Source organism: Accipiter gentilis, chromosome 1 (genome assembly GCF_929443795.1).
Source record: "Accipiter gentilis chromosome 1, bAccGen1.1, whole genome shotgun sequence".
In the NCBI taxonomy this organism is placed as follows: Eukaryota; Metazoa; Chordata; class Aves; order Accipitriformes; family Accipitridae; genus Astur; species Astur gentilis.
Genome location: NC_064880.1, coordinates 15,934,116 through 15,961,923, shown reverse-complemented (window position 1 = coordinate 15,961,923; position 27,808 = coordinate 15,934,116). Strand labels below are relative to the sequence as shown.

General features: G+C 41.5%; 1 protein-coding gene across 8 annotated transcripts in view; it reads right to left on the bottom strand.

Moving 5' to 3' along the window:
* The window catches only part of ERBB4 (erb-b2 receptor tyrosine kinase 4), a 645,972-nt gene that overhangs the window by 503,939 nt on the left and 114,225 nt on the right, over window positions 1–27,808 (bottom strand). The window contains exon 1 of one of the 8 annotated variants that reach the window (XM_049809080.1): window positions 20,637–20,688. The exons of the other annotated variants lie outside the window; for them this stretch is intronic. The gene's annotated coding sequence lies outside the window, so the exon portion shown is untranslated. Of the gene's footprint in view, window positions 1–20,636; window positions 20,689–27,808 lie in introns of those variants that run through there. 8 annotated transcript variants of the gene reach the window in all.

Genomic DNA, 27,808 nt, shown 5'->3' with positions numbered 1-27,808 from the left:
AGATTAATATAAGATACCACTTTTATGTTGCTATGTCATGAGCTACCACTAAAGAGAGCTGGCATCAGTAATTGGAAGAAGCTTTGATATCTCCTGAGAGAAGCAATTTAGCATACATCAAAATAAATACAACATGCTAGTGCCTTTAGAAATAAAATAAACAAAATCAAATCTTCAGGTACAATACACACCTGATGATTCCCATCATGTTGCTTCTGGGAACTGAACTGTGACAGACCAGAGCCTCTGTTGCCCAAGCAGAGGTAAAAGCCCCTCATGTTTACACCTCAAAGAAGATTTGTTAACCAGAGGTGCTCTGCCATTCACATGCACAGAAACTGCACAAGCACTTTCAAACAGCTGCTGGATGCTGGGGTTTCATAGGGCAAGAAGGTGGCATTCAGGGAAGAACTCTGGAAGGACAACTTTCACTGTGAAATCTCAATTTTTCATCACAAATCCATAAATCTACTTTTTATCAGTTTGGTGAGAAGACGACAAAAGGAAGATTCCTTCAAAGCCCCTTTCCAGCTCAACTGCATCTGCATTCACCTGTATATTAAATGCACAATAAGTCTGAACAGAGATTTTCTCTCGGAATTATTACACCAATGTCAGTAAACATTTTTGAGTACTTGTATTGCAAGACATGAAGACAAAATTATTACTACACTTAACTGCTGCTTTCAAAAGCCTGGCCTACATCATCACTACCAGGAAAAGAAGCAAGGATAATTTTCCAGATATCTATTGCATTTGTAATTCACTGTTGACCTCCACTATCTGTGAACAAAACAGCACTTTAAAGCCTATGTGAAACTCTCTTCCTCAAAATAAGTTATTTCTAAGTGAGCTAGCTCTTCCTGATGATTTTTTTAATTATCATTTCTAAATCGCAGTGCCACAATAAAGGGAAAGAAAAAAAAAAGAGGAAAAAAAAAAAAAAGAGCTGTATGTCACAGACTTGAGAGTCTGGGTAGGAAATTCAGTAAACATCTAGCCTTCAGAAGATTTTCTTATCAAAAGGCAAAACCGAGGGAAATTCATAGTAAGAAACATGAGGAAAACAAAATAAAGATTTATTAACTATTGATGGAAGTGACATAGCATTTTTATTTTATTTTATTCTCTATACCTGTGCTTGATCTATTTGCATCAGAATCACAACAGGCTGTTGGACTTGATAGTTAGCTACTGAATGTGAACTTTCAATCCATCTTTGTATTTTCCTGTGTGCTTATTCTGCCAGCTTCCTGTTTTTCTCACAGGTTTAATTCCTAGTTCTCTGCCAGTTAATATTAAAGTTGCAAAAATGAAGATAATCAGAAGAACAGCATTAGGGATGGGTTTACAAAACGTAATAGCTGTATGGGCTTACAACACCTACTGCCAAAAATCACTCCAGAGAATTAACATTATGATGCTGTCTGGTATTCCCTAGCTAGCCCCTCCTAGGCTAAGTGCAGGGAAATCTGCAGTAACGTCATCTGCTGGCAAACAGAAAAACCACAAAGTTTTTAATTGAGAATTAAATGTCATTGAATACTCCAAAGGTTGCTGAGAGGTCATCATCATCTTCCGTATGCCAGGAGGTGGAAGAAACTGCATTCAGCCTGAAGCAGAAAATTTTTCAAAGGCTGACGCGCATGAGGTTAACGCGTGCTTTCTGATTTTTCCTGTGTAACTCGGCTAAGAGGAGAAAAAGGGGTGTGTTAATATTTGGCTTTTCTAACACCAAAGCAGAAGCTGTAGTGCTCAGTCCTGAGTAGCTTTGTTCTACTTTGGAAAGAAACACATACACATATAATTTTTATATAAGAAAGACATTTAACAATGGAAAACAAAAATACTCATGTTACTAGTTATATCAGAGGATGGCATTACAAAGAATTCCGATTACAGTTATTAACTGTGTTAGTCACTGAAATGGAAATAGTCACCAAAAGATCTAAGCAAGAGATGCTGAAAGTCATTAATGCAGATGTGTTTTTCTGAAACACGTGATCATTTCAAGTTAACAGGTCTCACTAAAGGATAGTCAATAATCCCAGGGAGGTGTTTGCATTACTATGAAGGATACATCTTGGCTTTATAACCAGTAGGCACAGTAGTCTTTAACAAAACCTTGTGCTGAAGGGCTGAGCTACCTATCTCCATCGGGAGACTCAAGTGCATCAGATAACACTATACACTGGTTTTAGTCATTCAAGCCCAAATCCAGTATTTAAGGAAATCAAAACTATATGCCCAAATCATTTTGTAAGGACTTGTTAAGGAGGATAAGCCAGACTGCTCCTTCAGAGGAACCTCCAGTTGTCCAGATGAAAGAAAAAGTTAGATTTGTTTACCATTAAGCACTGTCTATGAAAAGCCTTTTTTTAAGAGAGACAAATGGCAGCTGGGCACCGAGACCCCACTGATACTCAAGTCTAATTCTCAGCAGGGCATATGGAAATCTTCCATATGACTTTTTATGCTGGACTGCCAAATACTCCTTATGTTAATTTTCAGATGAGCACATAGTTCATCTTGCATTTGCTACTAACAAAAACGCCACAATGTAAAAAGAAGAGGCCGTTTATAGACAATTCACAATCTGAGTTTGCTAGAAATGTAACGTGCATCTCTGCTTTCATCAAGCATAAATAACCAATAGCATCTGCGTAAAACATGCTATATGTCCACTTATTAATTACATGCTCTTTGCAAGATACTGAGTGATTTCTCTGGAGAACTCAAATCGCGGCTCATTATTGCCAGCTATATGAAATAAATGGTGTTTGAGACACAGTGGTAATGACACTGCATTATTCAGAGATAACATCCCTAATAATATCTGTGCCCCATCACTGTAGTAAGCCACAAGGATGAACAGTGGGCTGTAGAAATCCCAGACTCCAGGCACAAATGAGCAAGGATAGCTGATAGACATTTCTGTTGGTGTGAAAAGATCACGCAGTATTTGCAGTAATTCTTTTTCTTCCCCCAGGAAGTATGCTGCTCTTCCAGTTGAGCTAACTTTATTTACAGTAGTTTCTTTATACACAGTATAACATGTTTGGTTTTAGCCTCACAATTTAACTGTACTAGGTCCTAGATTAGATCAGCCTGGTTGCTACTCACATTTCATTTACAGATAACAGCTTTTCTCCTATGCATGCATGGACTCTGCCATCTTCTATATCAGCTGATGGAGCAAGTTGGGGGATGCCTTTACATCGGCAAATTGTTTCACCTAAGCAGCAGCCTCAAAAAGGAGGTTAATTTGCACTGTTCAAACATAATCACTTTAAAAAAGGAAAGGACTTGTTACTTCAGTGATGTTTCCTGGTCCATTGCACCATTGTTGGAAACTCTGTCAGTAAACAAATTACATCTAACACTGTGCCCTTCTGCTAAACAGATCTCCTGAGAATAACTTGTTATGCATAATGCTTTCTTTCACGCTTCCGTATCTGACAGAACGCAAGTATCTCTCTAAGAATGTTGGATACTTTCCTCTCGTATTTTCCATCTAAAAAAAGAAAGAAAGAAAGTGGGGAATAACTAAGCTAAATACTGAAACTTCCCTTTCAAGTGGCAATATCAAAGAAAATTATTTTTTCCTATAGTAGCAGCCACTTTTGGTACTTTAACCCACACAGAGAAAAAGGACTAATCTTCAGAAAGTGCAGAGGTTCCCCTGCCTTAAAAAAAAATATATAAAATAAAGCAGATAGTTTGTAGATGTCTCCACATTTGGGTGCTGCATTATATGGGAGTATTTGCACATTTCAGAAATACTAACTAGATCAAACTACTAGGTTCACCTGAGCAGGAAGCTAAACTCCAATATTATGGGCAATTTTCCTGTTAACTGAGAGCCAGGACCATAGAAACAGATATCAGTCTGGGAAGTCACCACTGCAACACTGTACTATTATAGTTTAAAGATTATTTTAAAAGGACAGATGGAACTTGCAAAACATGCTGAAAGCCTTGTTGGCAAAACAACAATTCTTGTGAATTAAATTCATCACCAAGTTGAAGGCCTCCCTCCCCCCAGTAAGCCATCCTCTCACCTGAAGGTTTCTTCAACAAGTACTTAATTTGTATACTTCTTGATGTATCAAAATTATAGCAGTTAGTGAGAATTATAATGGACAAATTTAATCTCTTTTGACTTCAGTGGATTTACATCATCGCTGCAGTTATGGCTATTTAAAAGGATTATGCCATATGGAGTTTTATGTCAGATCAACCACCTCCCCAAACATCACTAGACAGATGTTACACTGTCAAGGTTTACATACCCCATACTCAAGGCAACAACAGAAAGTCCCCGTGATCTTCCTGCACAGCGCAGCAGGGGTCACCCCCAGTGACCACAGTTGTTCCCAACAGGAGCTGGGGGATGTCAAGTGCTTTTGGACATTCAGCCCTAACAACCATCTGTTAACCACAAGGCCCTTGAAAATGTGAACCCCAAAGAGTCTGTAAAGCAAATGTATGATAATAACACTTCCCAAGACAACCATATTGTTTCAAAAACAAACATACTGGAAAACTCCCCTCCCACTGCCTTTGCACAGTATGCCTTGATTTCAAATCAATAGTATTTGCCCGCAGCCACTGCTGGCATCACACAAAATAAAAAAAACAGAGTGTATGCAAGCCAGGGATGGCGGGGGAAGGCAGAAATCTCATGAGGAAGGATATTGCACACTGAAAAACAAAATGGTTAATGCAGGACCTGGGTAAGAAAGAACAAACTTATGAGGAAGAAAAATCATTGAACTACAGAATTTTCACTATACGATAGGAAAATACTCCCATTACTTTGTCCCCCACAACCATCCTTCAATTTGGGGTGGATGTACAGCAGGAAACCATGTGGCACTACAGATATCTGAGACCTGCAAGAAACAGGAAGGAGTTCAGAAACATTATAGGTAATTCTGGCCAGAACATCAGAACTCTGCATCAAAACGCTCCCATGTAAAAAACCAAGAGGGACAAAATAAAACTTGAGCACAAGCAGAAGAGCCTGATCAAAAAGAGCTGCATTTAGCTCATATATATTATTGTAAGTCATCAAGGACAACAGTAAAACATCAGCAGGTCTTCACGGTTGGTTTGGGTTTTTTTTTTTTATCCTAAGCTGAAGCTGCCAGCTAGCAAAGCATTTTGAGTGACCCTTGAGACTGATGAAATCTCAGGGAGAGCTTGTTTTGCAGCTATTCTTCAAGACAGAAAGAGTAGCCCATGGTAAACTTCACAAACACTTGCACAAATACTTACAACTTCATCAGGCCCAAAAAACTGGAAAAATCAGCACCAGAGTGGCAGGGACTGCCAAGACCCTCTGGCTCAGATGCCAGCACAGAGCTGCTGAAATGAAAAGTGATGTTCACAAATCAGTGTGCAATCATCTGAGCGACATTTGTGCTTTGGTTTGCAAGGCAAGCCCAAGGCTTAGGAGAAAGTGAGCTACTAAACATTATTGTTACACCCATGTATATTTTACAATAATCTGTTATAGGGCTTAGGAAAGGAAAGAAATCAGACAGGACTGAGACAGAAGGGAAGGAGGGAATTATACCCCAAACAGAGCTTTTCACATACAGAGTTTTGCATCTAACTTTCGGAAAGGAGAGTTTAGGTAATTACCAAGTCTTACAGCAAAACCCACTCATGCAATGAGGAAGGGGTTTCCTACCCACTGTTTTCAACGCGTTGGTTACAGCATCACAGGCTACACTTGAAGCCTGTAAGGACCTGATCCAGAACCTGGGAGCACTGCTCTGACCTCCCTTTCTGCCTGCTCTTCCCTTTTTGACTCCAGCAAACCTTGGTGGACTGCTGATTTTGCTGACATAAACTCCAGTTGGATGAACTTTTGGGAAAGACCAGATACCAAAAAACTAAAAATGAACAAAAATGAGGAGCTGCAGCAAATCAACATTTTGTGATGTTGGGCAAGACAACATAGGAAATGAATGCAGCATCATGCAAGTGTGCCTCAGTGGGTTCTTACATCACAATCATCATCAGCTTTGTTCCAGCTACAAAAGGTGTGTTTTGGAGATGGCTATTTCAAGGCAGGTATCAATCATTTTTAACTGAGTCAGGCTTATTTACCGACTTTGTATTTCGTATTTTTCTTGGACAAGTACATTACTTGAAACAAGAAAAATTGAAAAATGCTACCTTTCTGACGTGATGGGTAATACTGCATATACTCATAATGTATCCATCCAATTTTTCTGACAAGACACATTGAAGCAAGAGTAATCAAAATATACAACCATGTCCCTTAACCTCTTTGACACTGGTCCTCAGTTACATCTCAATATGTTGTGAGCTAAAAATGATGTATGCCAGAAATATGAATGCTAAACAGGATAACCAACACTAGTAGTGAAAAGCAAAACACATCTGAATATGAACTGGTATTCTCAAATTAAATAGCTTTGATTTTGATAGCTAGTAAACATATTTATAATCATTCAGATGCTAAAATATGTGCTTCTAGTCCTTGGATGAATAAACATGAAAGCTGTGCCTGTTGATAAGTACTTACACATTCATTTCTTTAGTTGGAATACAAATCACACTTTTAACTTTTTTCTTTTTTTTTCTTTTAATTAAATGGGCTAGGACTCTTTCAGCAAGTCTATGTCATTGTAACACCACCACTGACTATGAATGGTGCACAAAACCATTATATATGATTCCACCGGTGCTCTGACAGAGAGATAAACCCTCTTTCACAGAGAGATAAACCCTCTTCAGCACATTTCGTATTTTGGTTGATCAATATTCTGGTTAACTTCTTTATGTTTGGGGTTTTTTTAAAATGAAGATGCATTCTCGATTCAGCACCTTGTTTATGTACAAATACCATATTTTGATTATATCCACAAGGAATAATGTTAGTGTGGTTAGAAGCTTGGGGATGGGATTAAAAAAAAACAAAAAACAAACACCCCAAAAAACCCACCACACCCCACCCAAAACCCCCAACAAACAGAAAAATCAAAGAAAGAGGTAGTTAATTTTAATTTCCTTATTTTTAAGAACATGTTTTCAATGATTAAGTGGCAGAGCAGGAAAAAGAAAGAGGGCATTCAGCACCTTAAACCTACAAGCAGCTGGAAAAAGGATCAAAGAATCACTTGGCATGAATCTGCCTTCCTCTGAGTCTGAGCAGGCTGAATTTTACCTCCTGTGAGTTTTGGAAGCGACAGAGCTGACAAAGGAGGCAAAATATAGCAATTCAAATACATATTTGGACACAATAATGAATAAAGTCTAAAAATACAACTTCTTTTACAACTGCTCCAAGATCTTCTCCAAAGGCAAGCAGAGGAAGCAAGATCTCCCCACATGGACACCCACTTGCCCAGCAGCACTAACAAAGCTGACGGGTGCATCCAAGGCACTGGACCCCTGCTCCCAGAATCATATTGGTGCATGAAAGAGAAGCTGGTGAGCACTCATTGTCAAAGACCTAAGAGGTAGTGAAGTGCTATCATTCTCAAGAGCCAAGAGAGAGGAACCTTCCCTGAACAGAAAAAGGAAAAATTCTGGAGGAGCTAAAAAACAAAGGTAGTTTACAAAGCAGTCAAATGATGCTCTAACCACTGCAACATTCTCTTTTTCACTCTCATGAGAGGTTAGGTGGTTTACCTTCCCCCTCAGGGAAATATTTAATTGCAATTATTATGGTACCTAAAATTGCCCCTCAATATCTGACCCCGTCTGAATTCCTAAATCTTTGGAAGTGTGCACATTGCCTTGTATTATGCAATATTTATGGTATTATCCAGAGGTTTCTAAAGTCACAGTCTTACAAATACACACAGTATGCAAACCAGGAGTCAAGCTGTTCAAAAATAAATAAATAAAACGATCAAATCAACCCTAAAATTGGGGGGGGGGGGGGGGGGGGGGGCGCGAATATCACTGAAAATATTAGTTTAGTCCTTTCATAGATTTTTTTTCTGTCATATGGTTTTGGAGCCTTTCGTTTTCATATCTATTACATTTTCCCCATGAACATGAAGTCCAGACATTACTTTCAAGAAATGAAAAAAAACCAAGCAGCAGCAGAAATTGCCATGTAGATAAACAAATCAAAGAGCAAAGATTCTCGAAGAAAACTAATATCACGGGATGTATGAAAAACAGAATGGGAAACACTAACAACAATACATATGACCAATATTTAGTTTTAGCAATGCTAGCACGACACTGTGATTTTCTCAAGGATGCTTAAATGGGAATATCCTCTTCCCCCACCCTCAAGTATTAAACCAACAGTGAATCCAGAATCGATTCGGGCTTGTGTCACTTCTCTTTAAAGTTCCTGGAGGACAACAAACTCCACTGCTCATTTTTTCCCCACACGTGTCACTTGACCCATTCGTGCATGTGTCTGCAGTACAAAAGTACACAAACACATACAGCTCAAAAGGGATAAGCATTTCACAAACTTAAACTGATTCTAGTGTTCTGAAAACAGCCTCTCGCTCCCAGTCCATGCACACCAACAGCAGACCCCTCTGCCAGGAACACACATAAGCCCCAGATTTGGCCCTCACAGGGCTTCTTCCTTTAAACAAGAGGCTCAATCAGAACTGTAGCCTACGTAAAGACAAGAATGCTTTGCAAACTCATTCTTCTTTCTTCAAATGGCACGATTAATATGAACACAAATGCAAAACTTCACAATCTAAATTAAAATTCAAGAGGAAGAGAGAAAATGTGACAACCTGTATTTTAAAGCATAATGTTATGCAGCGACTGGACCACTTTTAGCAACCAAGCAAGACATGACATGAAGTTTAATAAATATTCAATAAAAAAAAGGGAAGAAATATGAATTTGATGAAGTTTACACACAATTAGAGCAATTAATTTCACTATTAACATGACAGACTAAATGGAAATCAGCTACGGGTGAAAATGCAGTTTTACTGCCCGGCATTCGGACTGCTTGTAATTAAATAATGAAACAGGTGAGGGGCATCCATGACTGACGTCTCTAGCAAGGCAACCATCCATCACAGCCTTGCCTCCTGCCAGCACAGTGCTGAGATAGTATTTGTGGGGATGTGTGCGAGCCTGCCTGCGTGTAACACTGCAGGGGGGATTTCTTTCCACTATGCAAAGAACATTTCCCACATGGCTCTCTTATTCCTGCTTCTGCTGCACTGAAAATGCCAGCCAGCATTATGGGGTTTAGTTTACTGCTTGCTTGCTTTCTTAAAAAAAAATACTTAAAAATTAGTTAGACATTAAGCAAGTCAACGTTTTCACAGACACTCCTTAGGAAACCAGGACTCTCTTGTATCAGACCTTGTAGAAACAAGGAAAAATAGTCTGTGCTTAATATACCACATGCAGCTCTTCTACCTTCCAAGAGGCTTAGAGCAGGAGGGGCACAGATATACTAGAACACGAAGATTGCTGCCATTCTAAATTTCAGCATACGTACTCCAGTATTTCAAGATAAATTTCACTATTTATGTATGTTAACCAATGCCTAAATATTTCCTTACCCTTTCAATAGCAGATACTGCTCTGAACAGATCTAGCACGTTGGTCTCAGTCACTGACTTGCTGTTCCTGACAGACTCTCCAGCAACACAGTTAACAGTCAGTTGTGTCTGACAGATTGTAGACCTCTGAGGTTAATAAAATGCTCCCTTTCTAAAATAGCTGCTTTGTCTGGCTGCACATACAGTGATAGATGTGCAAAACACTTGCTCTAAATAATTCCTCCTCTTGACTAACTTGCCCCAAACACTGCCTTTTTGCAAGAGGTTTAAAAAAAAAAAAATCCACCTTCAAATATATCTGCTTGCAAGCTTACAACATATGTAAAAACTAAAATAGGCAAGTTTGGAAGGTTTGATTTTTAAGAAGCTTTAAAGGAATCTCCTTTCAGGAAATCTGCACAGTATCTAGCACCCTGCAAATAAAATCTCTTTACAGTAGCTCCAGCTGGTCACCCAGAAATTGCAGATACATCTGAAAACCTATTACTAAACTATCTTGCAGCATATAACATACAACTTGGCTATTGCTACTTACAACTTCAGAGCTGGTCCATCCACTAATAGCCATCACCATGGGAACAAGGAAACAAGCACCAGCGAAAGGTAAAATATCTTCTTATTCCTTGAAAACCTACAGAGATGTGCCTACCTTCTGCTGAAGCAAGTGGGACTTTGCAACACCAAAATCAACAGTATTCCATCTAAAATTAAGAACATTTCTATGGAACAGAATTTTAGTTTGAATAAATATACCCATCTTTGTTCCAATGACAGGAAACATGCTTTACGGATCAATCTCAGACTCAGTTTTAAAAGGAAAAAGAGGGCCCCCGAAAGCTTTGATCTGGTAGACCTTGAGAAAACAAGTATTCTGTAGTGTCAATATTGCCATTTATCTCACTGTATGACTAAAGACTTTCAGGAAAGAAATGAAGAAATTCAAGGAAACAAGAAAGCTATCCCTATTAAATCTACTCCAAGAAGCTTAACTTCAGCTATGCATGTATCAAATTCACCTATATAGCAAATACTACAGCCAGGTCAATGCAGCATCAATTCATCGTTAGAGCAGTGCTGTATCATTGATTTATAAGACATGACATGGCTGACTTAATATGTGTATTGGTATATACAGTGGCAAAGAACACACACATGACCAAAAAGCATGTGCACATTTTAACAGCAATGAGCTAGCATCCTAGTTTGTACTAAAAGGTTAGATAACATCCTGGTCCTACTGAAATCAACAGAAAGCTTGTGATGGTCTTCAGCATCTCCAGAATTACAGCCTAGCACATTCTGCAGAGGCCAGTGTGGTGCAAAAACCTCCACCATCTCCTGAAATTAGACAAGCTCCTTAAAAGGTCCACTTTAACTAAACCCACTAAAGGATCAAGAAAAGGATTTGATGTACAAATCAACTCATTAAAGGATCCTTAACACTGCTATTAGATATAAAGTTGTATTCTAGTTTTAAAAACATGTGTGGCACTGATGCACTAATTAAAGTAAAAAGAGAGCGAGATGGCCAGCCATCATCTTCTATATCAAGAGGAATACCTTGATCTCCACTTGGAGCTCCACTGCCTGCTAGCTAGTATGTTTTTCCCTTGTCAGGGCATCAGAAGTCTGCCTTAGTAACGAGGAGCCTGTAGCTATTAATTTTTCACAGGGAGTACATATCACCGCAGCATTGCAAGGAGTTATTGATAAGGAGAAATGAGAAATCGGAAAGCAAGCACAGCATCTTTAATCATCCAGATTTCCACCCCTCTCCCAGGTTGAAAATGGAGAGCACCTCATTAAGACAAAGGCAATGGGGCACAGGCACTGCCACTGGCAGGTTCCCCCGCTGGCACCTGGAAAACTCCACGCGCATAGTGGCCATAGTAGCATCACAGCCAACACACACACAGCCCAGCACAATGCCATGAGCTAATATTAGAGGGAGGGTAACGAAACACTCTGCCTGCAGTACGACAACAGGCACCTGCTCCCTACGGTCTCAACAAATCCTTCGTCTGGTTACCAAATATTTTAAAATACTGCAAGGGTGCAGCAGCACAGTAAAACCAGCCACACCATCCCTTTTCGATCAACTGCCTATGAGCATAACTCATTAGAAATCTCAGGAGTCCCCACCCACCACTATTAACAGAATGCATTAATATTGACATTATTTTAATGCTTTTTCAATTTGTATTTGCATATATCCAAAATGCCATTGTGTTAAGCAGCATTAATTACATGGTTTTGTCTGGGACATCACATTTACAGTTAGCATCTGTTGAGCTACTGACATGCGAGACCTACCACATTTGAATTTTTTCTGACAACCATTGCGCTAAAGAGCTGGTGATGCTTTATTAGAGCTTCCCTGAAGTTTCAGAGACACTGTGGCTTCTGCTCTGCATGCCCCCACATTTCCTGGAGCCACAGGAAGAGCTACATGGAAACACGGTCACTTTTCTCCAAACCTCTTGGGGTTTTTTTATATTTTTTTTTTTTAAATTTGCTCCACATATGCTCTCCGTGATGGATTCAAAAAGGTTTTTTTCTCCAGTGGATAAGCATGCACAGTTTTGTTACTGGGCTCCAACTTCGTCTGTTGTAAACCCAGTCCCCCAGAGGTGCCTCAGGCCAGGGGCCACCTGCGGCCGCCCCATCTTCCTCAGTGCCATGGCATCAGGGCAGAAATACCTCAAAAAGGCCTCCAAACCTCTGGGGCCCTTTGAGGGACACTGACACCCAGCCACAGTGATGCTCCCCCAGGAGGAGGAGGGGGCTGCAGGGCTACATTTTGTGCAGCCCACGGCCCTGCTGAGCCCTTCAGAGCAGCCCATCCATGAGGCAGCAGGAGCCGGCCGAAGCGTGGCTGCCATTTCCTGCCTGGGACCCCATTTTCCTGAGTGGCCCTTTCTCAGGAAAAAACGGAAGGGAAAAAAAAGGGGGGGGACGTACCTGAAGGAGATACGGAAATCTCCACAAATGCTCCCAAAGCCAGAGGAGGGTCCTGGCCTGCCTTGATCGTATACAAATATTTTAGTGGTTACTACTGGGGCAGCAGTGAGCACCCGCAGGGACTGCCTAGGCATCCACCAAAAACACCAATGTAACCCATGAGCCAGGCACTGCCAGAGGATTCAACCCTCTCCCTCAGCATTTTGAGCCGAAAATGTTTCCCGAGGAGAAAGAGCACCTCCTCCCTCCTTTGCTTGCAGCTCCTCGGTGAGAGGAGCGCCTCGCCGTCCCTCACAGCAGCCGGGTTCCCATCACCACCCCCAGAAGGCCCAGAGGCATCTCTCCAGCAGGAATATCAGAGAAGCTAAGTCTAGCCAAAACAAGTTTGCAGGCAGCACAAGACTACACAAGCAGGGTGGTATTCACCAGAGAGTGGTGGAAGAACTTCAGTGAGAAAATGCAGGCAAGCGGGCCAAGGCGTGCGACCACGGCACCAGCCGCCGCTATGCCAGATGATGGCAGCTGGCCAGAATGAGTCCCATCCCCAAAATGGCCTCAGAGGGGGTCCTGGGAGCTGGAGACCACCGAGGCCAACTTCCAACCCTGCTAAAATGGTAAAGTTTATTATGAAGAATAAAACCTCTGGTCATATAGATAAGTAAGATCTTGTTGGGAAAGAACTGGCATGTCTTCTATAAAGGGAAATCCTGCCTCGATAACCTGAAGTCATATGAGGTGGTCAGTTGGTGTGTGAATGAAAGGGATTTTCAAAATAATTGGATTTTCAAAAAGCCTTTGACAAAGTCCCACATGAAAGATTATTAAAGAAACTAAGCTGTCATGGGCCTGAAGGAAAGTCTCTTTTATGGACCAAAAGCTGGTTAGGAAGCAAAAGGTTTGGCAATGAAGAAAAGCTAGCACAGGGCCCCCAGGGATACATGTCCATGAGGATTTCATTCAATACCTTCATCACAGACCTGGAGAAAAGAGAAACCGTGAAATCTCAGAGCCTGCAGATGAAACTAAATCATTCTGAGTAGCCAAATGGCACAACAATGGTGAAGAACACCAGCAGAAAGCCAAAAAGCCTAGTGGGCAAGGAGGCGGCAGCTGAGCCTCACTAGATAAGCTTAAAGGTAATACATATAGGGATAAGAACCTAAACCATGATGGTGATGCTGAACTCATGGGAGTCACAACTTCAGATCTTGGGAGTCATCACTGACAGTTATCTGAAATCATCAGCTCATTGTGCAGTGGCCTCCAAAAAAAGAATCAACACAAAGCTGTGAATCATCTGGAGGGATACTGTGAAAGGGACAGGTGTTGTTTTGCCACTTCACAAGCCCTTGGCATGTCCCCATCCTGTATGCAGTCCTGGTCTCGGGAAGGTTGCAGCAGTTAGGCAAGGGCAACTGATACAATGAAGGGGATGGAGCTGCCACCTTGCACAAGGAGCGAGTACAAGCTCTCCAGCCTGGGGGGAGAAAGCTGAAGAGGGTTTGCTGTTTTAAGGTTTACAAAAACATGGATGCAGTGGATAAGCTTAAGGATGTGCAGTTTGCCAAGTGCTGCAGAACAAGAAGTAGGGGGAATTGGTACAATTAGGAAGAGATCAATTTATAAGAGGTAAAATAATATCTTTGCAGAGAAGGTGGTGAACACCTGGTACAAGGCTGGGGAGACAGGCAGTGCCAGGGGACTCAAAAGGGGTTGGATGAACTCATGGACAATAGGTCCACAAACAGGTACTGGGATGGTAGACAGGAACCTTACATCACCAAAACAATTGGGGTTGGAGTGCTGTAGGAAAGGCCAGGCTGCCTCCTGTCCCTAAACACCAGTCCCTTTTGCCATCCAGAGAGGCAGAAGACTGAGTTGGCTGAACCACCAGTCTGACCCAAGGGGTACAGAGACAGAAGTGCAGAGTGCTATACTAAACAACCTCGTAAGGTCCTTCAAAATGCTAAAAAAAAAATATACATATATATATATTAAAAATTATTTCCATTTGAAAGACTTTCCTGCTAACCAAATCTTTGCAAAGCCCTGGAATATTTTCCAGTGTGGATTGTGTGAACAGTAGACTAGTGTACTTCAAAAGACTTTTGGGTCACTGGGTGGTGGGGGGATAAAGGAAAAACAAAGGAGAAGAAGGAAGAATGATATCCAAATCTGCCCAAATCATCAGATCGTTCCAAATGTTCAGCTGAAATCTCTGGCCAGGTCTTCAGTGCCCTGAGTGCTTTCCCCATCCTTGGTGTGTCAGTATAAATTATCGTCAACATTAATTCTTTTCTTTCTTCCCTTTCCTAACAGATGTAGTAATTGCACATTTGGACACTGGCAATATTTCTAATTGTGTAATGGGGGCAAAGATAGAATTAATTAATGATCCAAGTTAGATAGAAAATCTGAGTTAATTTCTTGCAGGTTTTTGAGGGGTTACTTATGGCTGGAGGTGTTCTTGCAGGCTTCCAGCTCTGTCACAGGACTCAGCCATGCATGCCAATGAGAAAACAGGCATTTGAGAAAGAGAATAGGCCAGATATTGAAGGACCCACTGCCACAAAAACTACTTTCTTAGTCGCAACAGGCCTCAGATAGTAACTGGAGTCAATGCAAAGCAGTACTGCCAGAAATTAAATTTCCCTGCTAGGAGCACAGTAGAGCGATTCCATTTGAGTGTTTCTGTTTGAGTGTTTCTTCATCTCCCGACTACCACACCCTGTTTTTCTTGTCTGTTCACCTATCTGATTTCTTCCTGCTACTTTCCACCAAGGAGAACAACATTAACAAATCACAGGTGCACAAAACCAAAGAATATTTCAAGGACAATGAAAACAATCAAGACCAGCCCAGTCTTCAGGCAGCTGTGTAAGTGAACTGCTAAGTGGGAGAGATGAGCTCTGAATCTGATGTGGATTGGATGCCCTGGGCCTGTGTGGGATCAGTATATAGCACAAATTACACACTTTGCCAACAGGGAGACAGTCACATATCACCTCACTAACCTATACAAGCACACTGCTGGCTTTTACAGGTGGCCACTCACTGAAAGTATTATAAACTGCCACAGAAGAGTCTGACACAAAGGAAAGGGAAGCAGAGCAAATATGAATAAAGCTTGTTCGCAGTCAGGATCGCAACTCCTGTCCTGCTCTGGAAGTTTTAAAACTTGTTAAATTAATCCACCACAAATTATAAGTATATAAGGTTAAATGTCTAGCAAAGATGAGACTATTCAGCTAATTATGCAGTCTTAGATGGAGTAGTTAAGAGGCAGTAATTCTTGATGAGATGATTATGTTTCACAGCTTTTGAGATTCGTAACAAGGTTTACATTTTCATTAACTAGTTATTTTGGGTGGCTTCAGTTGGAGTATGAAACTTACCTGAGAGGCACACTTTTCTGAAAAAGGCTGTGCTCCATCTCTGAACTCCCAGTTTCTAGTGTCCAAATTCACTACCAATTTAAAAAAAAAAAACCCTCCTGCTATATTTTTGCATGTGATTGCAAAAACAGCTACCCAAGCCCTCTAGAAGAGAAAGACACACACATAAATAAATACTGCAGTGCAAACATATGACATTACATCCATTGTAAAGCTGATCCAGTATAACAAGAAAAGACTGTATGATCCATTGTGATCACTGGAGCTATAATTACTCATGAATCAAGAACATTTAAACAGATATTGGGGCAGTGTAAGACCACCCCAAATGCCATTTCTCCACATGACCAACATGAGAAAGGCCTATCCAGAGTACCCGGTGCTCATACAGCCCACTTGCAAGGTACAACCTTCATACAAGTAAGAAAGACCAACCCCAAGGCCTCTCCCGTCTGCAGTCAGCACAAGAGCAGGGAGCCTCTGGCTAAGCTGATCTCAGCTCCACATCCTAGAGGCAATTTCAACTCGGGTCTGTACCTAGCCCCACCACTGGGAAATAGCATTTAACCATGCTAACGTAGCAGAAGTCATGTGCACTAGTTAGCGACAAACTGAATCAACTCTGAACACAACACGCATAAAACAGCAGGACTCAGCTTCTACTAGACATGCAACGTCCCCCGAGGCCTCTATGTATATTTTATTATTAAACTTCTCTAGTTCAGGTGTTGAATTCCTATTTTTACTGTCACAACAATTTTTTAAATAAGCAAAAACTGTTGACAAACACTGCACTTAAATGATTTTCACCACGTCTCAACTTTTGAGGAAAACACAACTCAGACACCAACACCACCTCTCTTGATGGAAATCAGCTGGCTGGCCTTTTGCTATGACATACATCCAGGCTCCTCAAAGCTGCCCTTTCACCAGATTCAATGACTGGATATTTGCAGCAAGCAAATACTTACTCCAATTCCCACTTCACACTCTTTCTTTTATCATTAGATTTCCTCTACTCGGTGTACACAAGCTGTATGGTAACTCTCACTCATGCTGAAACAAGGTTTCAGGTGAATTTACCTTGGAGTCCCCAGTGATTGTGAGCAAGTTCCCCATCACTCACTCTCAGAATTGCACCCACATTGCCCGTAGCATTTAGATAAAAGTGGTTTGTCAATAAAGTGCTGAAAGAAAGTGCCTGCTTATAGTATGTAGTGCCAGCTGATGGACAGGAACTGAGCAACTAGCTTATACTTACAAAAATAGGGTAATTTTTAAGTGTCAAGAAAGAATTCAGGCCCAGTTGGGTTATTTTTAAAAATAACACCCTCCAAAAATTAATTTTTCATTCAGCATTCCAGCTTGGCCTCTCTCTAAAGAAGAGCAGGATATTTTTCTTTTTGGTTTGAAAGCAGATGTTAATGTTTAACATGTTATATAGCTCCAGGCATTTTTTTTTTCAAGCTACTAACAGCTTGAATATGCCTTTTCTTTAACTGTGGCATTCCAGAAATTCCTAACTCTAACCTTATATACTGACACAAAAGCCCTGTGTCTTTGCATTAACTCCGACTGCTGCGAATCTACAGACTCAAGGAGTGTTAAAAATTAAGGTTACCATGTCATCTGGCCACAAGTCTAATCAGGGACAGCTTATTGTCTTTTATAATCAGAACTGCCTAGATCCCTTGCAAGGCACATGACCTGCAATTTTGGTGTGTTGTTTTTTGGGTTTTTTTAAATCATAATTTCATTTATGCTACATATACACACATACATACATAAAGTGTATGCTTATACACACACATATATGAAACGGTCATCTTTTTATTGTCAGTATTGACACATCACAGCTAAGAGTCTTGTCAATACAGGATCTCACTGATTTTAGGTACTTGCCACAGTGAGAAGGCAACTTCAGTACAAAAGCTAGCTGTCTTAGGAGAGACAAATGATGGCAGAAATGGCATATTATACATCTTCAAACTGGAAAAAAAGAATACACGACTACATATCAAGCAAGACATGACTGAAAGCATCAGACCTCTACGGAATAGCTTACAAAACACAAGGCAGAAAGTGGAAAAACTTTTAATATAAACAAAAACAACCAATCTGAAATTAACCTAATTTTAATACCACCTGAGTTGCCTCAGATAACTGAACAGGGTTAAGTTTGTGCATTTCACTCTAGGCAGCACCATGAGGAAGAGCACAGCTCCCGGGATTTATCTCCTTAAATCCTGTAAGATTTATCCCACTAAACTCATTTAGCCAAAGCAAAACAAGTGACTTTTTGAGAGTAATGAATACCTCTTTCCAACCCCCACCCCATTCTGTCCTTCAGTTTTACTGCTGTATTTCTTTCCATCACACTTAATAGTGTTTACTGTTAGAATACAGTAAGTGAACAGTCAGCTAAATCAACATCTACCTGTCATTAGGGAGCTAAATGACATTCCCTGTCATACAAGAAGTAAGGGAAGATACATCTTGATGGTCATCCTTCACTCCAGCAGATGCCAAAGTCAGCAGATGGCTGGAAGTGCGGTGGCTCAATTTGCTTTTGATCACCGATCTGAGTTTGGAAGAACAGCTACACCTGGGCACTCCTGCATTCAGGTGTGAGAGCTTTGACCAGAAGAGGCACTTGGTGATTTGACAACACTTATCTCTCTCTTTTCTAAAGTATGTGAAGAGATGGATTAAGACAAACCTTGTGCCAAGCTTTATAATGCACTTCTAATGACATACACTAGAAATCAATGATTCTCCAATGTCCTGCCATTTCCTTGGACTTGCCACTGGAGTGGAAAGCAGATATTCAATACTTGACACAGATTACTTCTGAATGCCAAAATATATTAACAAATATATTCTGTTGCTGTAGGGTACATGTTCAGTTTCTGGTGTTTGCTATAAAACACACCAGTGTGTTGGGGCCAAGAAGAAGGGGGGGTGGGGTGGCCAAGAAGAAGGAGGGAGGAGGGGGGCAAGAAGAAGGGGGGATGGGGGGCCCCCAAGAAAAAGGGGGGGGGGGCAGAAGAAGAAGGGGCGGGCAGAAGAAGGGGGGGCGGCAGAAGAAGGGGGGGGGGGGGGGGGGGCGGCAGAAGAAGGGAAAAAAGAAAGAACAAACAACAAACCAAACCAAACACCCAGCTGAATTCCACAGTCCATCACTAAGGTCCAGTGTTCTATGCAGAGGTCTGACACAACCATAGATGACATGAATGAATTCTTCGTTGCCCTGATTCATCCTGTTAGTCCCTTTATTTCAGCACATGTAATTTGTTATCCTCCCCTCACCCCCTGCCCAGTCATGCCCCTTCCTACATGACATACTTTGTCTAGCTTCTAAGACGACGACAGAGGGTTTTTTCTTTCACAGAATGCTGCTGCCAGCCCTAAAGACACAGTTCATCTACTCTCTGGGGGTCAACACATTACAGATAGGATGAAAGGAATGAAAAGTTTTCTTAACCTATCATGATCTCTCTACAAATTCAGAACATGCAAACCTTTTGTTCCTCCATTAATTTGGGGACAGTCACAGGAGTCCATCACATGAAATCAAAGCAAGTTTCTCCAAGTAGCACGCCAACTCCCATTTCAACACAAGGGCTACACTCAGAGAACTGCTCCGCACATGGGTTTTGAGACCACTGCTGCCAGTCTTAAAATGCTTAACCACCAACCCAAGTCAAAAAACACACATACAAGTAGACGCATGTTGCACAGGCATGCACCTTATTGCAATCCACGCAGAAACACAATTAAGCTATCCAAAAGGTTAATTCTCATAAAAGTAGTGACCGAGGAGTGGGCAAGGGGAGGGAGGCTGTGGGGTGCTCCCATAGGCACAGGCTTGGCAGTGAGGGGCCAGGTCAGCAGCCGGTGCGGAGGACAGCAGCCAAGCAGCCCAGATGCCTCCCACTGAAGGGGAAAGGGGACTGCCGGGAAGGAGCAGAGCCAGCTGCCTCAGATGTCTGGCGCTACCAGAGGAGAAGGTCCCTGGGTGTTTCAGCACAATGCCCCCCTTCCCAAGCTGGGCCAGCAAGGGGGAGAGGGCACAAGGAAACAGGAGAGACCTCAAGATCACCGTCACCTTCAAAGCCTTCTGCAAGGCAAGTGGTGCTACTGTCCAACAAAATAAAGATTCCACAAAAAACCCTGTAAATCATCGCACAAAGCCATTTTGTAAAGATTGGTAGCAATGGATCATATATACCAACAGGGAAGAAATGTGGAACGTACCAACAAAAACGCCAACACTGCTGACAGAGAGAACTAGGGAAAACCCACTGGCAAAAAAAGCAGCTTGGCTTTTGCAGCTTACCCTCTGCTTTACATAAAATGCTACCTTCAATATTCAATATTTATGATTCCACACCTATACACATACCTGCACAGACACACAAGACATAAGGAGCTTGTTCTACCATCCAATGAAGTGAGGCAGGAAACGGAAAATAAATGCGCCAGGGACGAGTTGCTTTTTTTATATATATATATATATAAATAATAAATGTGATCTTGCTAAGGACACTTACAACTGCCAGAAGGGAGGTAATGCAGAAACTGAAAGTGACTTCCACTGACGGAAGCAGAAGTGCCTCAATATTCAGCCTCTTGTCATTACATCACATTAAGCTAACCCAGCAAGTGGAAACGTAGTAGCAAAGTCATAGCTAGGTTCATACACTGTATTTCCCTTGTTTTTATTTATTCATACCTGACAAAGATTATTTGTCCTTTGATTTCAGTGTCTGGTCCTGCTGCACCTCAATACACTGCGGTACCTAGATGGGAATATCAGGCAACAGCGTTAGGTATAGAGACATATTTTTGCCATTGCATACAGTTGAATTTGTAGCTCAGTTAGTAACAGAGAGAGCTCCTATGCCAGCATTTCCTGGGGGGAAACTGACCCCTTTCAGCTGCACAGCCTGACATCCCCATTTGCTTTTTTGCCATGCAAAATCCCATGTTATCAGCAAACACACAGAGCAGTCTCTATGGCACTACAAACATAGCTCAAGATGAACACATCACTGTACAAGTACCATAGCAGAACAAAGGCAAACATCAAGACATTTGAAGAAAGCTGTTTTGTGTTACAGGGCAAAGCACTGTTATTCCTTATGCACCGACTCCAGAAGTGGGAACCCAAATTCTACCTCCTCCATCCTAGGAATTACAGACAGCATTTTCCATAGGGAAATGGCAATGCCCTTAATAACATGCTTTAACTTTCAATCAGGCCCTGAACTGGTCAGGCAGTGGGACTAGATGGATCATTGTAGGTTCCTTCCAACTGAAATATTCTATTCTATAGACCTTTGGTCAGTCCAGGGATCTGCTTGCCCATGCCCTAGGTGCCAGGGAGAGTGTTAAGAAAGATCTTTCTCTGGTGCTGCTTAAAATTCTTACTATGAAAATAGGACTGTCTTCCAAAACAGTTTCAGCTGATCAATATTTAGTGGCAGAGGAAACAAGGTCCTGAACAGGGTTTTGCACGTCCAGTTTTCCTTTGAAAATCTGGTATCTGAAACATCACTCATCTGATTGCCATGAAGTAAAAGTTCTGTATGAAATGCTCCAGCTACTGGATTACTGTGCAAAATCTCTACAGCAGCTACTTGTAAATAACAAAAAGCTAACACCACTGTGCTACGTAACTGTTGACATACACCGAATATTTATGGAGGCATTCATCTATAGATTGTGCTATCTTTTATGGAAAGTGGGGGGTGCTGCAAGTCTGAAAAAGACAGATCTCTCATTCATAACTAGCTCTGCATCCCTAGAGTACTTTGGCTCCACTGTGGGCCATATTTCTGTTGTCTTATGTTGATTCAAGTCATTTGACTTCTATTGCCTCCTTGGGTCTCATTAAGTCCATCAAACTACAAAACACACATGAAAGGAAAATGGGCCCAAAACACATCTGGGATCTCAAAAGATACAGATTCATGTAACCCAGTCAACTTCAATGGGAGCTGGCCACCCAGCTCTTCTGAAAATGCAAGACTGTGCCACTTGACCTTGTTATGAGAGAAAAAAACGAAAAAACATCCCATTTAGAAATGTAAGACAAGCACCAACTCCATTTCCTTATCAAGGACCCCCACTAATTACCTCAACTTCACATCTTCTGTTTTTTAAGCATTCAGTTCACAAAAGACTCCAGAAGGTGAAACAACAGGGGAACAATACCCCCCCCCCCCCAAAAAAAAAAAAAAAAAAATAGGGGGAGTAATTCCAGCAATATGAAACACAGCAGGCCCATTGTTCACCAACTGCAGGCCCAGAGCTCAACAGCGCTAATTAATAAGGTAGCATTCAAGGTCTGAAGACCATTCTCTAGACATATCTTGCATGATAATGGCAACTGCTACTTGGTCTGAACACACACAGATATTCCTTGTAGGCAAGCCCCCTAGGAGAAAAACAGGTATTTTATATCATCCTAAACTGCTGAACTAGAACTGAATTACCTAGTCAAACCAGGCTCTTACTGTAAACCAGACAGTATTATTGCTGACATGATGGATCAAGGTTTCTACTCACTGTTATCAAACACCAACAACACTGACCTCAGCAGCTGACGCTCTGCCACCAGCCTGCTGTATGACACTGGGGTAGCTTCATCCCCCTGTACCTCTGTTTTCTCCTCTCCTTTGTTGCTTTGCTGAGCTGTAAGCTCTTTCTGAACGCTTCTGGTCCCTTCCTAAGTGTTTGGCCTACATCTAGAAGACAACAACCTAAACTTCATTTTGACACTGGAATGCAACTTCTATTCTAATGTGTTTAAATGGATACGATACATGCATAAATCCTGCAGGCCCCTTCCCTTTCTCACCCAAAATTCATCATGAAGAGACAGAATGGTAAATGTTTAAAAAAATGTATCTTTAAACATGTATAAAAAAATATAAGGAAGAAATCTCAGAATGTTAAAATTAAACTGAGTTGCACATGCAAACACACACAGGCACACTTTAGAGCTTGTATCATATTCATAGCATGCAGCGTAACCATCAGGGAAAGCTTTATTAGATGAAAATAAGCCTGTTGTAAGAGATTTCCTTGCAATTATTCTGCTGCCATTATCCTGGCCAGGCATTCATGCAGCTTTTCAAATTAATATGCTTAGTTTTCTGAGCAGGAGATCAGAATAGTGGAATTCTATAGGGAACTCAATTACCAAAGAAAATAATTGCTTGAGCATTCAAGAAATTGGAACTACATCTAATTGTGAATAGTAGATTATTATCTGGATTATGGAAGACACTTTGAAATGAACTCAGACATAGAGCTATATACATCTTGAGGATAGTACCTGCTAAGATTTCTAGGACTCCTCTCAGGCATGGAGGGGCTCGCTCTCAAACAGAAAACTGAAACCACCAATGTGGGTTTGTTGGCTTTCAGACAGGAATGCAAAAAGCCAATATCCCTGCTGAGAAAATAAAAAGCTGAGAACAACAACAACAAAATCGCCAAGGGAGTTTGCTTGGGACTGTTCCTTTCCCATTTTGTATTCCTTTGGTGTGGATGAACATTACACATTGCTGTATGGTTGGCTTTTTTTGCTGCTTGAAGACTGTGCTGTCTGGTTGTAGGTTGGTGGTGCATTCAGGTGGTGGCTATACACTGAGAGTGGCAAAGCTCTAATAAATGAGGATATCCTCCTGTCTTTGAGCTCTGCTATAGCACAGACATAAGCTTAAGTGGTGGAACAGGAGGGCAAGAAGAAAAGGGTTTAAACCCAAGAAGGTGGGGATTTTTCAGAGCGCAAAACAGGATGCTCTGTAAGGGAAAGAGATTCAAGAATTTTATTCAATTTCTCTCTGAAGATAAGCAAGCACTACACGGAAAAAAAGATTACAGTATTGAGAAAACATTTGAGAATTGCAACAAACATGAAAGGATACGGGATCTATAGGATGCACACTGAGTAAATATCTGGCAGAAATGATGCACGAAGGATACCTTGCAGATTGGCATCAAAATGATACAAAGACTACAAAAGGAGCTGGGAACGATGCTGAAGCTTAGACAGCGGGAATAAGGATATAATAGCAGAGAGGCAATGTGGACAATTCGAGACCTGCAGGTACTTACGTGCAGATTTTAAACAAGAAAAATATATCTGTGGTACCAAAAAGAAGTAAAAAAACCACCCAGGAAATGAGAAACTGAATTGGCGAGTAAATTTTCTGCACAGGAGAGCACACTGAGAAACCAAAGACAAAATTGCAAGGAAGAAGCGAAGAGGAAGCGGTTGTGGTTTTGGGGTTTTTTTTTTCCACAAAAATACTATGAGGCAGCCAGGCGGTATGACAAGCAGGGTCCCTCCAGAGATGGAGAAAGATCTGTGTTAGTGCCTGGTGAGAAAACGACAGGAACTTCCTCCGTACAGATGATTTCAATCAGAAAGAGGCAGAGACACAGGCATGCAGAGTAGTCAGGGAGCCCACTTTCAGAGGGCAGACTGAGAAACTGAACTTATTTAGACTCAGAAAATAAAGGTTAAGAGGGCATTTAGTTGTTTATTACACATACATTACCAAGGAGATAGAATACATTTCCACTAAACAAACAAACAAACCCAAACTGAATTTATTTAACACAATGCTGGCACCAGAACAAACAAGAGGCAGAACAGACTCAGGTTAGCAATAAGCGTTTCTTAACATTCCAGGAATCCCAGAACCATCCTCCAAGAGCAAGAACAAAAGCAAAAATGGCAACCTAGCACTCCAAGGCAGGGCACAATAAATTTTACAGAAGGGATTACATGATACAATGGTTTGCAAGAACTGAGGACTAAACTGGACAGCCTTCTGCTCCCAAATCAAGTGACATCTCAGATTTTTCCAAATATAAACACACTTTTACCACCACAGCCCCAGTTTTGTTCAAAGAAAAAGGCAACCATTGGCTCATAAAATAGAAACCCTCGATTTAATAGTCAAAACCTAACTTATTCTCCTTAAAAATGCATTCAGGCTGACCTTTTTACATCACACTTCCCCATATACAGCTGAGTATATATGTCCATTCACAGCTGGTCTAAACACAAATGCATTTCAATACAGTCTCACCACTTCCAGAGATACTCTCCAGACTTGGCTTTGTATTACAAAGACAACTTGTCAGTAACTCACTCCACCAGCCTTTAAAACCCATCAGAGAGAGCTCCATTCTTTTTACACACCTATAAAACTTGAGTTGTGACCAACTGCATTTTGTCTGCACTCTGACTTCAGGTAGTTTGGCCAAGCCATTTCAGCTATACAGCTTTCTGACAAAGAACTGGCGTTACTCATGGTTTGAAGGTTACTGCATTGCCTGCCATTCCTTACTGCAGAAAAAAAATTACTTGGGCCTTGAGACTTCAAACCGAGTGCCAGTGAGGGATCTCAGAGAAGCTTAATGCAGGGGCCAGTTCAGAAGGAGAGAAAAACCTGTTCATGAAGTTGCTTGACAGCAAATGTGTACTTTGAGACAAGTTGGTTTGATTTGTTGGGTTTTGTTTCCTATTTAATTGCCAATAGATAGCAAAGTTAGACACCAGAAACAGGATTCCTTAAGTTCTGCTTTCATTTCTACCACTGCCCCCAGTTTCATCACCCATGAATTACACTCCAGAGCATAGCTGAGCTTTCTATAAGCACACCATGAAACACATATAGTCCATGACCACGCAAGTTAAAAAAGAAACCAACTCTTCCTCCAGTTTGCAACTATCTTCCGCTTGCCCATAGAGCTCTTTGCTCCATAGCTGCTGGGACTTACCTCCCATCCAAGCAAGTCTGCTTCCCCTTTCACCCTTTCCTGCTTTCCAGGACAATCTTCCTTTGCTTCAAAGCACAAAGCAAGTTAGTGAAGTCTTCCCATGCTTTTAAGGAACATCTCCCTGCCTGCTCCCAACCAGAGAACTAAGACCTCCCAGTACAAGCAGGCTCTCTTATGTGCTCTCCAGCCCCCCAGCAACTAAAGAAATTGCCCCCAGCTGAGATGAGACCGGGGCTTCACTCTGCTGCAGGTATATTTGAGTACCAGTCCTCCTAAAGGGCCCATCAACTGTAACAAAACCACTGTTTCTCCAGCCTTTTCCCTTACACAAAGAAGCTGAGCTGGCTGCAGGAGGGAGCTGGGCATGGATAACGCATCCCATCAACTACTCAGGATAACTCAGAGCAGTCTGCTCAGCCCTGCTCTCACTTGAATTTCTAGCCCCACAACAGCCACCCACCGCAAAAATACCAGGCGAACCCCACCCACACGTAGCACTTTATAGACACCAGTGCTGGCTTCTTATTTGCCTTCGAAGAGGCGCTAGCAAGTCCATAGGGCACGTGCACACAGACCTTCAATTCGGAATAAAGAGAGCATTTTCCAGACCTTGCTAGCAACATACTGAAGATGCACCGTTAAATACTCATTTTAGAGTGGGTTTCAGAGAGACATGACTCCCATAACCAACACGCTACCTCTTCCTTATATTAGCCTTGTACCTCTTCATGAAACACTGCAGTTTCCTCAATCCAGCTCCAGGAGGTTTGCATCAAGTATGTGCTTGTGCTAGTCAGCTCTCCACCTCACAATAAAGGGAAAAATCATATTAACAAAGCAGAGACTCACTGTCCATGGCATATTATCATTACAGCAGAAATAAAAGAAGGTTCAAAGGCCAGAGATGAGACAGCTACCATACGATTATGAGTACGGCATCTTTCTCAGATCTACAGGCAGCTTAAGACCCACGCAGTGCTAACACAGGCACATCAACTCCAACCTACTGATGGTATTTTAAATGATAATGTTATAAGCCATTTCACTTCTGATTATTTTAGTGGAAAACACCCAGCTCATGCTGTTGTCCCACATTTGTGAGGGAAGGAGAAATGTAAGCATGGTCACAGCATCAGCTTGTGTCTCAAGGTGGGCAGGACCAGTTCCCAGCACACCTAACTTTGCCTTCACCGTCTGGGCAACCACTTGGCCTGTGGCTTGTTCCTCTGCCTGTAACAACACTGGACTTGTTAGCTCACATTTTAATTATTGGGAGATATTTAGATACCTTCTTTCTGTTTAAGAGCCACAACTAAGGGCTTCTACCAGGTGGTTGTATGTGGACACTGCAAAAATCTGTGGCTTACTGAAAATGCAGAGAGACAATACACTGACTTTAAATATATGAATTCAAATAAAACATAATGAGTTCAGTATCAAACCAGATGGAATTAGGTCATTATGCAGATTGTTCTGCTGAACCAAAATGTCTGTTTCTGGACTGAAGGATATTTCTGCATTCTTTTATTAGCAGTCCCAAACTCCGACAGCATACTTTGCAGAAGGCTTGCAGCAATGGTTAAGTCTAGCAACTACTGAGCACAAGTGGCCATGGCCACCACTGGTCCATGGAAGGGAATCACCAATAGTTCTTAAATGGGCATCTCCACTTACAGGCTTATCCATTTTTCTTGAAGGTGCAGAGCTGCTCTGTGGGAATCACTCATTTACACGGCCCTTTCCCAGGGAAATAAAGACATCCAAACATAGAATGAAAGGAGGGAGAAAGGCTTTCAGTAGATGGGTAACCAGCTGTATGACTTAGAAGCACTCCCACTGGAGCACCTTGCATCTCGAATCCAACATGGCTCTTTCTACCCTAAATTTCATTTTAAAAAAAAAAATATAAATGTGCCATTGTTTGCTACAGCTTTAAGGAAACACAGAGGAACTCATAGGCAATAAAGCGCCAGCTACTTCCCTGCAGCTAAGTTTATCACAGTTTAACAACAAATACTTTTAATATAATTTATAGCCTCTGTATGTTAAGTCTCTCCAAGTAGATACCTGCTGGAGTGGACATTTCTAGTCCTTGTGCTC